The sequence below is a fragment of the Penaeus japonicus genome, unplaced genomic scaffold (genome assembly GCF_977035675.1).
Source record: "Penaeus japonicus unplaced genomic scaffold, GWHDUDI00000001_assembly GWHDUDI00000029, whole genome shotgun sequence".
Classification (NCBI taxonomy): domain Eukaryota; kingdom Metazoa; phylum Arthropoda; class Malacostraca; order Decapoda; family Penaeidae; genus Penaeus; species Penaeus japonicus.
In genome coordinates, this window is record NW_028234431.1 from 19,843,072 (window position 1) to 19,855,571 (window position 12,500).

Sequence of the window (12,500 nt, forward strand, 5' to 3'; positions counted from 1 at the left end):
ACGAATCAAACGCACACGTAATCCTCCTCCCCTTCTCCTCTCCCACTCCATCCCCATCCCCATCCCCTTCTCTCCCACTCCAATCCCGTCCCCTTCCCTCTCCCCCTTCCTTCCCCATTCCTGCTTCCGCCCCTCTCTCCCTTTCCCTGCCCCTCTACATCTCCCCAATGCCACTGCCACTGCCACTGCCACTGCCACTCCCGCTCCCACTCCCATTCCCACTCCCACTCCCACTCCCGTTCCCGTTCCCGCTCCCACTCCCGCTCCCCATCAATAACTTTACGATCTCCTATAATTACCATCATTTCGAGAACTTTTAGGGAGGGACGAACTCGATTTCAAATGCCGTGGGTAATTACCTTTGATGATGACTACGAACTCAGTAGATTTAAAAAACACGAATTTCTAAAAAGAAAGAAAAAAAGAAACTTAGTATCACCAATGCCCCAAACACTCTTTTTTATTACGCCCTTCACTGCAAGCAAACGAAGATTATACAAACAAATAACATCAACCAAGCTAATCCTCTTCCTACTTACAAGCACGGCGTAGCCAGCAAACAAATAACAATGATACTCTGACAAATAGGCGCCAATGCCCAGATAGATTACATAGCGCTCGCCGTCTGTGTGTGTGTGTGTGTGTGTGTGTGTGTGTGTGTGTGTGTGTGTGTGTGTGTGTGTGTGTGTGTGTGTGTGTGTGTGTGTGTGTGTGTGTGTGTGTGTGTGTGTGTGTGTGTGTGTGTGTGTGTGTGTGTGTGTGTGTGTGTGTGTGTGTGTGTGTGTGTGTGTGAGAGAGAGAGAGTGTGCATGTATGAGCGTGCGTTTGTCTGTATTTCCTAAATAACGCCCCACTTCACCCCGCTTCCTCAATTATTTGTCTTTTCCTTCTCCATTCTTTATCTCCCCCTTCCCTTCTCCCTCCCTCCTTTCTTCATCTTTATCTCCCTCCCTACGTTTATTTCTCTTATTCCTACTCCCTTGCATCACCACTCGCCACAGGGACTATGTATATGGGCCTGGTTTATTGCCTACCCGTTGGCTCTCCTCCATGACGCTAGGCCTAAAGACTTACGAGTAATGGGTGGAGACTGGGGGAGAGGGGAGAGGGGAGAGGGGAGAGGGGAGAGGGGAGAGGGGAGAGGGGAGAGGGGAGAGGAGAAGGGGAGGAGAGGGGGGGGGGAGGGGGGAGGGGGGGAGGGAGGGAGGGGGAAGGGGAGGAGGGAGGGAGGGGAGGAGGAAGGGGAAGAAGGAGGAGAGGGGGAGGGGGAAGGGAGGAGGAGAAGGGGAGGAGGAAGGGGAGGAAAGGGAGGAGGGGGGGGGAAGGAGAACAAAGGGAGGAGAAGGGGAGGGGAGGAAAGGGAGGAGAAGGGGAGGGGAGGAAAGGGAAGAGGAGGGGAAGGGGAGGGGAGGAAAGGGAGGAGAAGGGGAGGGGAGGAAAGGGAAGAGGAGGGGAAGGGGTGGGAGAGGGTGAGGAAAGGAAGGGGGAGGGAGGAGGAGGAGGGAGGAGGAGGGGGGAGGGGGAGAGGAAGGGGGAGAGGGGGAGGGGAGGAGGAGAGGGGGAGGAGGAGGAGGAGGAGGAAGAGAAGGGAGGAGGAGGAGGAGGAGAGGGGGAGGAGGAGGAGGAGGAGGAGGAGGAGAGGGAGGGGGAGAAAGAGGAGGAGAAGGGGGAGAAGGAGGAGGAGGAGGGGTGGAGTGAAGGGAAGGCGTAGGGGAGGAAGGGGAGGAGGAGGGGAAGAGAGAAGAGAGAGAAAAAAAGAGAAAAGAGAGAAGAGGAGAGGAGAGGAGAGGAAAGGAGTGAAGAGGAGTGAAGAGGAGAGGAAAGGAGCGGAGAGGAGAGGACAGGAGGGAAGAAAGGGTAAGGGAGAGGAGAGAACAGAAGTGAAGGGTGAGGTAAAGAGAAAAGGAGGGATGGAAGGAGGTGAGGGGAGAAAAAGACAACAGGACGGAAAGTATGAGGTAGGAAGAGAAAGAAAAGAAGGGTATGAGAGGAGGGGAGATGAAGAGGGTACTGATGAGGGGAGATGAAGAAAGGAAAGAGGTGAGGATGGGGGGGGGGAAGAGAAGCCACTCGAGGTTACTGTCTTCCAGAGAGGAAACTAGGTCAAGCAAGTAGTGGTGTTGAGGAGGTCGTAGACAGCAGGGTAGGCTGGAAGGAGGTTAGAGGGGTGGGGAGGAGAGATGAAGAGAAGATGGCAAAGGGGGGGCGGGGAAGAGAAGAAATGAAGAGACGAAGATGGTAGGGGGTAGGGGAGAGAGGAGGAGGAGGAGGAGGAGGAGGAGGAGGAGGAGGAGGAGGAGGAGGAGGAGGAGGAGGAGGAGGAGGAGGAAAAGGTGGTGGAGGAAGAGGAGGTGGAGGAGGCGGACGGGGGAGCGGAAGGAGAGGGGGGGATGAGTGTGGTGGAGGGGTGGGATGGAGGGGTTGACTTTGATGTGACAAAAGAACCTCCTGGAATGATGCGGCTTCTCACACTGCAATGGTGTCATGTATCTGTGTTGTTTTCTCCTTAACGTTTATCTCTTCTTCCGTTCTTCTTTTTCCTTTTTCTTTCACTCTCTCTCGCGCTGACTTATAATAATTTAAAAATTATATAAAGAAAAAAAATCAATATCTATTATCAAACACAGATTTAAAGAAACATGTAGAAAATGAAAACAAATAAACATAAGTCATCCAAAATAATGCAGAGAAGCCCCCTACCCTATCCCCAACCCCTTACCTCGCTCCCCTCCCCCCTCCCCCTTCCCCTTGAATCCGCTCCGTGCCAATAAGACTGTCTGGCACCCCCTTAAAATGACGCAGAAGGGGGAGAGGAGAAGGAAGCAAGAAAAGGGGAAGGGGAGGGGAAGGAGGAGGATGGGGAAGAGATGGAGGTGGGGATGGGGAGGGGGAGGAGGGGGATGGGTAAGAGGGGGTGGAGGCGGATGGGGAGGGGAGGGATCAGGAGGGGGTAGGAGGGGGTAGGAGGTGGAGGAGGAGAGGAGGAGAGGAGAGGGATAAGGGAGAGGGAGAGGGAGAGGGAGAGGGAGAAGGAGAGGGAGAGGGAGAGGGAGAGCAGAGGGAGAGGGGGAAGGGGGAGAAGGAGAGCGGGAAGAGGAGGAGGAGAGGGTGAGCAGGAGGAGAGGGGGCGGAGGAGAGGGAGAAAGGAAGAGGAGGAGGAGGAGGAGGAGGAGGAGGAGGAGGAGGAGGAGGGGGAGGGGGAGGGGGAGGAGGAGGAGGGGGAAGAGGATTGGGTGAGGGGAGGATGGGAGAGGAAGAGGATTGGGTGAGGGGAGGAGTAGGAGGAGGAGGGAGGAAGAGGTTTGGGTGGGGAGGAGTAGAAGTAGGAGTAGGAGGAGGAGGAGGAGGAGGAGGAGGAGGAGGAGGAGGAGGAGGAGGAGGAGGAGGAGGAGGAGGAGGAGGAGGAGGAGAAGGAAAAAGAGGAGGATGAGGACGACATTAAGAACGGCGACCGGGAGAATGGAATAGGAGATGAAAAGGAAGAGACAGAGAATGGGGAGAAGGCTAGGGAAGGCGGGGTGGGGGGGAGGGTATGGAAAGGGGAGGATGGAATAAGGAGTATGGAGGAGGAGAATAGGGGAGAGCGGAGGAGGAAAAGAACGAGGAATTAAAAAAAAGCAACGGTTAAAAATGAAGACCCCCACGGTGGGAAAACGAAAACAACCAAACAAGCAACTGACAGACAGGTAGATAGACAACCAGACAAGCCTAGTCTGAATGTGGGGGAAAGGGGGGTGGAGCGTTGAAGAAGTCAAGAGAACCAAACTTAATACCAGGTTACAGGCCGCCACTGCAGGAACCCCACGTTCAACGGCAGCCCAACACGCTACATGACCCCGCCCCCCCTCAGCCCCCTCTGTATTGACCAATAACACCAACGCACGTGGCTCCACAATGCTCCTTCTGTCTGTCTATTTCACTCTGTCTCTTTACTCTCCTGTCTCGTTCTGAGAGTGTTGGTTTGTGTGTGCGTGCGTGTACGTGTGTGTGTGTGTGTGTGTGTGTGTGTGTGTGTGTGTGTGTGTGTGTGTGTGTGTGTGTGTGTGTGTGTGTGTGTGTGTGTGTGTGTGTGTGTATGTGAGTGTATGTGAGTGTATGTGTGTGTGTGAATGTGAGTGTACGTGTGCGTGTGTTTGTGTGTATGTGTGTGTGTGTTTGTGTGTATGTGTGTGTGTGTGCATATGTGCATGTGTATATATGTGCATATGCATGTGTGTGTGTATGTGTATGTGTATGTGTATGTGTGTGTGTATGTGTATATGTGTATGTGTGTATGTGTGCATGGGTATATGTGCATGGGTATGTGAGTATGCGTGCATGTGTGTATGCGTGTATGTGTATGCGTGCGTATATGCGCAAGCGTGTGCGTCATCCCGTATGGTTGTCACAGCTCTAAGGCAACGGCAAGCTCTAGAAGAAGCGGTGGGCCTGGAAGGGAAAGAGACGGACTCTCTTTCGACCACCGGCTCTGGGCTGTCGTCGGACCTGGCTCCTGGTGCTTCGATATTAAGCCTCGTTAGACATTCGCCAATGTCTTTTCTTGGAAGATTGAAGCCCCCGGGAGACGTGGCACGGGGGCACAGTATGAGGATTAGTCAGACTCTAATACAGTTTACACTCGAGCTATGTTACGATTACATTCACATACATTCCAAGAAACCGGGAGCCTTCTCTCTATCTCCTCCCAATGCCAAACTGTTCTACCCTTTCCTTCCCTTCTGTTTGCTTGCATCCTTACGCCCTCTCCTATTCTCTTTCTATGTGTGTCTGTGTCTGTGTCTGTGTCTGTATGTGTGTGTCTATCGTCAACTCCCCAACTTTTTACCCTCTGCTTCCACCAACAGCATACGTCCTCCCCAGCCCCCCTAACCTATATACGCCCACAGGTACGCACGCGCACACGAACACGCACCCGCCGCGCCACACCCACACCCTCACCCTCACGCCTAACATCACGCCACTACACCCTCCTCCCTTCCCCCCCTCACTCTCACCCCCCCTCTCCTCCCATCCACTCCACACCACCCGTCCCTCTGCTTCCTCAAACTCCCTTGACGGTTACATCGGAGTCTCTTGGTCTCACTCACTGTCTCACTCTCACTCTCACTCTCACTCTCACTCTCTCTCTCTCTCTCTCTCTCTCTCTCTCTCTCTCTCTCTCTCTCTCTCTCTCTCTCTCTCTCTCTCTCTCTCTCTCTCACTCTCTCTCTCACTCTCACTCTCACTCTCACTCTCACTCTCACTCTCACTCTCACTCTCACTCTCTCACTCTCTCTCTCTCTCTCTCACTCTCTCACTCTCTCACTCTCTCACTCCTCTCACTCTCTCTCTCTCTCTCTCTCTCTCTCTCTCTCTCTCTCTCTCTCTCTCTCTCTCTCTCTCACTCATTCTCTCACTCATTCTCTCACTCATTCTCTCACTCATTCTCTCACTCATTCTCTCACTCATTCTCTCACTCATTCTCTCACTCATTCTCTCACTCATTCTCTCACTCTCTCTCTCACTCTCTCTCTCACTCTACGTTATTCCACTACTTCTATTATTACTCTTACTTCTTCACCATATTCTTTCTTTCTCCTTTTCGCTTTTTTTTCACTCTCAATAAATGTTACTCTCATATTTTTGCTACCTCTCCATGTTCATATTCTTTCCATTCTCTCCTTCCCTTTTCTCATTCGTTTTTTTTTTCTTTCCATCTCTTTCCATGTCCGCGATAATAGGAGAGATGGGGGGAGGCAAGAAGGGGGAGAATACGAAAGGAAAAAAGAGAAAAAGAGAGGAACAAGGAATGGAAGAATTAGAGGGAAAAAAGGGGAAACGAGGAGGAACACAAGAATTAGATAGGAAGAAGAGGGGGAAAGATGAGGGGGTGAGGCGGAAGGGAAAACCCCAAGAAGAGAAGAGACCTAAAACAAGAGACCATGAACAACGCGAAAATGAAGACGAATAAGAAAATATCAAATAAAAAAGAAGACAAAGAAAAGAAAAGAAAAGAAAAGAAAAGGGAATCGAGGAAGAAAAAAAGTCCCCGAGAGGAGGGAATCATTTCCCCGACCACATTATGGGGAAACCGATTATACGGAGCCACCCGGCCCAAACGCGTTCCGCCATCTCTTTCTATCTTGACTATTTCACTTTCTTTCTTTCTTTCTCTTTCTCTTTCTCACTCACTCACTCACTCACTCACTCACTCACTCACTCACTCTCTCTCTCTCTCTTTCTTGGCATCCCTTCTCTTTATCTCGGTCTCTCTCACTCTCAACTCTTATATTCCCTTTCTCTCTCATTCTCATATTCCTACCCCCTCTATTTCTCATTTTCATTCTCTCTCTCATTCTCATTTTCATTCTCTCCCTCATTCTCATTTTCCTTCTCTCTCTCATTCTCATTTTCCTTCACTTATAATCATTTTCCTTCTCTCTCATTCTCATATTCCTTCCCCCTCTAATTCTCATTTTCATTCTCTCTCTCATTTTCCTTCTCTCTCTCATTCTCATTTTCCTTCTCTCCCTCATTCTCATTTTCCTTCTCTCTCTCATTCTCATTTTCCTTCCCCCTCTAATTCTCCTTTTCTTTCTCTCTCTCATTCTCATTTCCATTCTCTCTCTCATTCTCATTTTCATTCTCTCCCTCATTCTCATTTTCCTTCATTCTCATTCCTCATCTTCTTTCTCTTTCCCATTCTCTGTAATATACTCTCTCATCCTTCTCTTTTCCCCTCTCCATCTTTCTTTCCCTCCGTCTAACTCCTGCACCCCCTTTTCCTCTCTCCCCTCTCACCCCCCCCCCCTCTACCCCTCCTCGCGCCAGGTCACTCGGCGTCATGCATAATTAGCTGCGACCGCATGTGGCAACACTGCTCGATCTGGTGGAGGGTTTCCCTATTCTCCATTTCTCTCTCTTCGATTTGTTGTTCTTGTCGTTGCTGTTGCTACTGGTTTTCGTGTTGCCTCTTGTCCTATCTTTCCTTTTTTCCCTCTTTTTTCTTACTGATTTATTTTGATTACATCATTGCTTACATGTTTTGTTTTGTTTTTGTCGTTGTCTTTGTTTTGTTTTTGTTTTTGTCTGATTTTTGGCTTCGTTCCCTGCACTGCTTACCTCTCCGCTCTTTGCCTTCCTATGTGACATTTTTCTTCTTCGCTACGCATTTCTCTTCCTCCCAAAATCGTTCCTTCTTTGTGTGTCGTTGATGCCGTTAAGTTTCCTATCACTCTTCACTTCTTTTTATCCTTTCCTTCCTCTTAACTCCTATTCCCCCCCCCCCCTCCCTCCTTATTTTCCCATCATTCCTTTCTCTTTCTTCCCCTCGTGACAAATTCACTATCGGCGAGGTTAATTTGCCTCATGACGGCAAGTAAAGATCATGGCATTACGTGACCATTGATTATCTACTCAGATTCTCTTTACTCTGCTAGTCTGCTCCTCCTCGCCTACCCCCACCCCTTCTCTCCCTCTCTGTTTCACTGTTTCTGTCTCACGGTCTCGGTCTCGGTCTCATTTCTTTTACATTTCCCTCTCATTCCTCCCGTATTTGTTATGTACCTTCAGCTTGAACACAACTTTATCTATTTGTTTTCGGCTTATTACTGTCCGTCCGTCCAAAACAGATACATTACCACAGGCCCCGAGACACAAATATCAAATGACTCCTAATCATAGTAATACACCCAAAACGGCTGTTAAATAAAACAAGGCTGCTCCGCTGACCCGTTTGCCTCAGAACATGCACGTAGAGCAGGTCAGTCCCTATAAGTATGCGGGGGGAGTGCTTGTCTAACTAATTCATGTCCATACAAACGGCGGCCGGCCTTCCCATACTCGCATCTGCCGTGCACGCGATCCGCTCCATACGCACGATATGTGCTTAATCACCGTCAAAGCTGCCAGGAGGACCGGGGTGGAGGGGAGGGGGGGGTTGCTGCTGCTGCCGCCGCCGTCACCGCCGCCGCTGCCGCCGCGCCTGCCCTCTGCAACTATTTTCATCGCCGGCGCCGCCGACTCCTCTTCTTCCGAATCTCGCCTCTGATACTGACCTTAATAGTCGGGGTCTAGCCTCTGGTACTGACCTTAATATCTGCTTATCTTGCTGACCCCCCTCTTCCCCCCCCCCCCTCTCTCTCTCTCTTCTCGTGTCGTCAACCCCATCTCTACACCGTTTCAAAATCGAATTCCCAAGACGTTATCTTCTTCTAATGCTTGTCTTTTTGCGATCCATTGGCCTACTTAACAACTACTTGGTAAGTGTGCGAATGAGCGAGGGAGAGAGAACGAGAGAGAGAGAGAGAGAGAGAGAGAGAGAGAGAGAGAGAGAGAGAGAGAGAGAGAGAGAGAGAGAGAGAGAGAGAGAGAGAGAGAGAGAGAGAGAGAGAGAGAGAGAGAGAGAGAGAGAGAGAGAGAGAGACTGTGTACGTGCGTGCGCGTGCGTGTGTGACCTATGCAACCTCCAAAAAGCACCATATAGCACTCTTAAGGCGGAGGGGCACTCCAAAAATGTCTTTATCACTCTTGACATTCTTGTGCCTTGTTTTCTTTTCCCCTTGTCTCTCCCTCTTCTCTCTACCCAAGATGAACTGCCTCTCCCCCTACGCAAGATAGGTCAGTGACTAAGCGCGCTTTCAGAGGCGAGAACACGGTAACTGACCGGGGGATGGGCGTGATGAATACCACAGATTATCCATCATTCCCTTTGACCAACCATCACCCCCCCCCCTGCTCTCCCTTCCCCCTTTCTCCCCTCTCCCCTGATTCATCCCTCCTTCCCCAATGTCATCCTCCCATTAACCTTACCTCATCACTCTTCTCCTCTCCTTCACCTCATCCCGTCCCTCTTCCTTCCTCTTCCCCTTACCCCCCACCCTCCTCCGCCCCTCTCTTCTCCTCACCCTACTTCTCTTTACTCACCCTTCTCCTCCTTCCCCTTCTTACACCGTACCCCCTACCCCTACCCATTACCTTTCCTTCTCCTCCTCCCCATCCGACTTATCGCACACGTGTATCGAGTGTGTTATTTAAGCCTCCTAACTCCAGCCATAACACATACAAATTCGTCGACAGCAGTCACGCTTACAAGGCGCCTTGATCCAGCCTCTGCACCCAAGTCTTGAATAACACTCGTGAAGGTAAGTGAGTGAGTGAGTGGGGGTGGGGGAAGAAGGAGGGAGAGAGGGGAAGCGGGAGGGGGATCAGAGAGAGAGAGAGAGAGAGAGAGAGAGAGAGAGAGAGAGAGAGAGAGAGAGACCCCCCCCCCCCCCCCGCCATGAGGATTCCGGTGAAGCTACTCAATAGTGGATCTTCCCCGACATTTTTCTTAAGGTCAAACCCTGTTTCTTCGAGCAGCTGTTCCTCCCGTTTGAAAATGTTAACTCGTTCCCTCGCTCGTACTGTCGTCCTCACCCTTATCCAGAACCTTGCCTCCGCATCGTCCACTCTTATGCTTTCATCTTATATAGCAATAAATCTACTCTTCCTATGATTCCTTTTCCATCGTCTGGTTTCCTGAATCTGTCGCGATTAAAATCTTAAAAGCTTCGAACCCTCACTTAAATACCACGATTCCCTTTACCTCAGTCTACCACCCCGCTGCCGCTGTTCATTCTCTTATCATCACATTTATCTTGTACTTCGTTTTATCAATCTTTATCCCGCTCGTCTTTCTCGTCTACCTCATCTCGTTCCTCGATTCCCTTCTCCCGATGTCTTACCGTAAGCACGAACAACTTCCGGGGGTAATGTATTGTCCTTTTCTTTCCCTTTCACATTCTATGTCATTCCTCAGCGTTCTCCCATCTCCTTGGGACTCACCTGGAAAACAGAAAAAAAGGACATTTGTTAGCGAAATGAAATAATCAAATAGAAAATAAAGCAAACATTGGGAAATTTAGAAAAGAGGAAAAATGGGAATGTGCATTATCTCGATCGCGCTACTTGTGACGTAGTCCCGCGCTCGTGACGTCATATCAGCCTTCATGACGTCATTGTAGTTTGATGATGTCATCTCCAAATCCGTGACGCCACTTTAACCTTCGTGATATCGTCTATTTTCTCTTGTGCCATCTAACCTTCGTGATGTCACCTCCCTCCTAGACATCATCACATCACCATGTTGTTATCTCGGCTTTAAGTTCTCTGTCGGCCTAGCCATTTCTCTCTCTCTCTCTCTCTACCTCTCTCTCCCTCCCTCTTTCCCCCACTCCCCCCCCTCTCTCTCTCTTTCTCTCTCTCTCTCTCTCTCTCTCTCTCTCTCTCTCTCTCTCTCTCTCTCTCTCTCTCTCTCTCTCTCTCTCTCTCTCTCTCTCTTTTTTCTCCTCTCTTTCTCTCTTTTCTCTCTCTCTCTTTCTCTCTCTCTCTCTCTCTCTCTCTCTTTCTCTCTCTTTCTCTCTCTCTTTCTCTCCCTCTTTCTCTCTCTCTTTCTCTCCCTCTTTCTCTCTCTCTTTCTCTCTCTCACGCATACACAACTAGCATTCATTTATCAAGCCACCCATCCATTCATCCAGTCTTCCTCACATCAATCAATCTATCCATTCACAGTCGCTCACTCCTTCCCGCATCCATTCCTGTCTCCACTTCCATGCATTAATTCACGACACCCGCACACTATTTCAGACGTTTACGACGGAATAATCTATATACGTTCCTCCCATTATTGGTTCCCATATTATGGTTATGACTATGGCGTATGCTATTGCATCTGGTGTTTCTTTTGTTACTATCATCTCGTTATTTGTAGTAGTAGCAGCAGTAATATCAATAACAGCATCCGGGGCAATGTCACATCAAGGTGCAGCTATCATCAGAGGATTATTTCCGTACGTCTGTTATTCCCATTGCTGTTGCATCCAGTATCATTGCTAAGCTTTACAGTATCTTGCCTCACAACAATTCTTTAAGTCACGTAGACTAGTTCCACCCACTCCCACTCCCACTCCCACTCCCACTCCCACATACACACTCACGCCCACGCCCATCAGACTGCGATTCGCCTTCACGCCCATAAGCACAGACGCTTTTCCACGGTGCATGTTATGTTGTTGTGCTCAGCCACGTCTGACTCACGGCCCATGAATCGAACATCATCTTGTGCTCTGTCTGTCCACGACATGGGGTATCCTGACTGGGTTTCCTGACTGGGTTTCCTGACTGGGTTTCCTGACTGGGTTTCCTGTCTTGGACGGGCATTGCTTAGCTTGGCACGCATTTTACAAATTGTTTTATTTTTGCTTGATTTTGTTTGCCCTCTCGTTGCTCGGGCTGGTGTGATCTGGTATACTCCGGTTTTGCTTATTCTCTCCTTGGTCAATGTTTTCCCCCCAGCGTCCCAAGGACACAATGTTACACTCTAATTAATTCCTTTTTCGTCTCTTTGTCTTTCTCTTCCCTTCACTTTCTGTTTGACTTCCTCTTCCCATTCCCCTTCTCCTTCTCCCTCTCCGTCATCCATGCCAATCCATCCTTATCCCTTACCCTCCTGTTCCCTCTCTTCTCCCTCCCCTCCCTTCTCTTCACTCCTCTCTCTCCCCTCCCTTCTCTTCACTCCTCTCTCTACTCTAGTCTCCGCTCCTATTGCGCCCCCCCCCTCCCCCCCCCAACCCTCTTACCCATCCCCATCCCTACCTACCTCCCTCTCCTCCAACCCATCTGCATTCTCGAATCCCGCCCGCACAACATCCCGCACCCCCACGCTTTCCCTCCGCCCAAACGAATTAAGAAGTGACATTTGGACTTGCAGGGGAGATGAAGGGGGAGGGGAGGGGAGGGGGCAGGAGAAAAGAAAGGGAGGGGAAAGGAGGAGGAGGAAGGGAGAGGGAAAAGGGAAAAGGGAAAAGGGATAAGGTAAAGGGAGGAGGACGGAGGAAAGAGGGAGGAGGGAAAGATTATGGCAGGGGAGGGAAGGGGGAGGGGAATAGGAGTGGGAAGGAAAGGAAGGAGGGGAGGAGGAGGGATGGGTCGCTCAATATTCTCCTCAACGTCTCATTTCCTCCTAAAAGAAATCACAAAAAATACTTAGATAATGCGAAGGTTGATGTGGCGACCAAGGAAATGAGAAAGGAAAATTAACTATTAGAAAAAAGTCGTAAAAGTTTTTAACGAATAATTAAGCTAGATGTGAAATGAAGCGATATCAAACAAAACGACATGAAATGAGATGAATTAAGATAAGAAAAAAAGACGAAGAGGGGACTGGAAAATCAAGAGAGGCCCTAAAAGTGTAGTAGTTCTTTTTTCATTTCAATTTGAGCAACGAAAAAAAAAATACTTTTACTTCGTGGTGCACAAAGCATAACAAAAACACATTTTTTTTATTCAACTTCTACTTGATTAAAAATGAGGATGGGAGAGGGAAAAGAGAGAAAACAGAAAACAAAATAAAGAGGAAGTAGGGAGAAAGAAGGAAGGAGAAAAGGAAAGGAAGAGGAGAAAATGGAAGGACGGAGGAGGGAGGACATATGGTGGGGTAAGGGAGGAGGTGGGAGAGAGAAAGGAAGAGGGAGGAAGGGAAA

The 12,500-nt window shown here is 49.6% G+C and overlaps 1 protein-coding gene across 3 annotated transcripts in view; it reads right to left on the reverse strand.

The window, feature by feature from the left end:
* egh (beta-1,4-mannosyltransferase egh) overlaps window positions 1–12,500 on the reverse strand; it is a 176,805-nt gene that overhangs the window by 121,875 nt on the left and 42,430 nt on the right. The window contains exon 2 of one of the 3 annotated variants that reach the window (XM_086554007.1): window positions 360–405. The exons of 1 other annotated variant lie outside the window; for it this stretch is intronic. The gene's annotated coding sequence lies outside the window, so the exon portion shown is untranslated. Of the gene's footprint in view, window positions 1–359; window positions 406–9,704; window positions 9,805–12,500 lie in introns of all 3 variants that reach the window. One more of the 3 variants, XM_086554009.1, reaches the window with a different exon arrangement.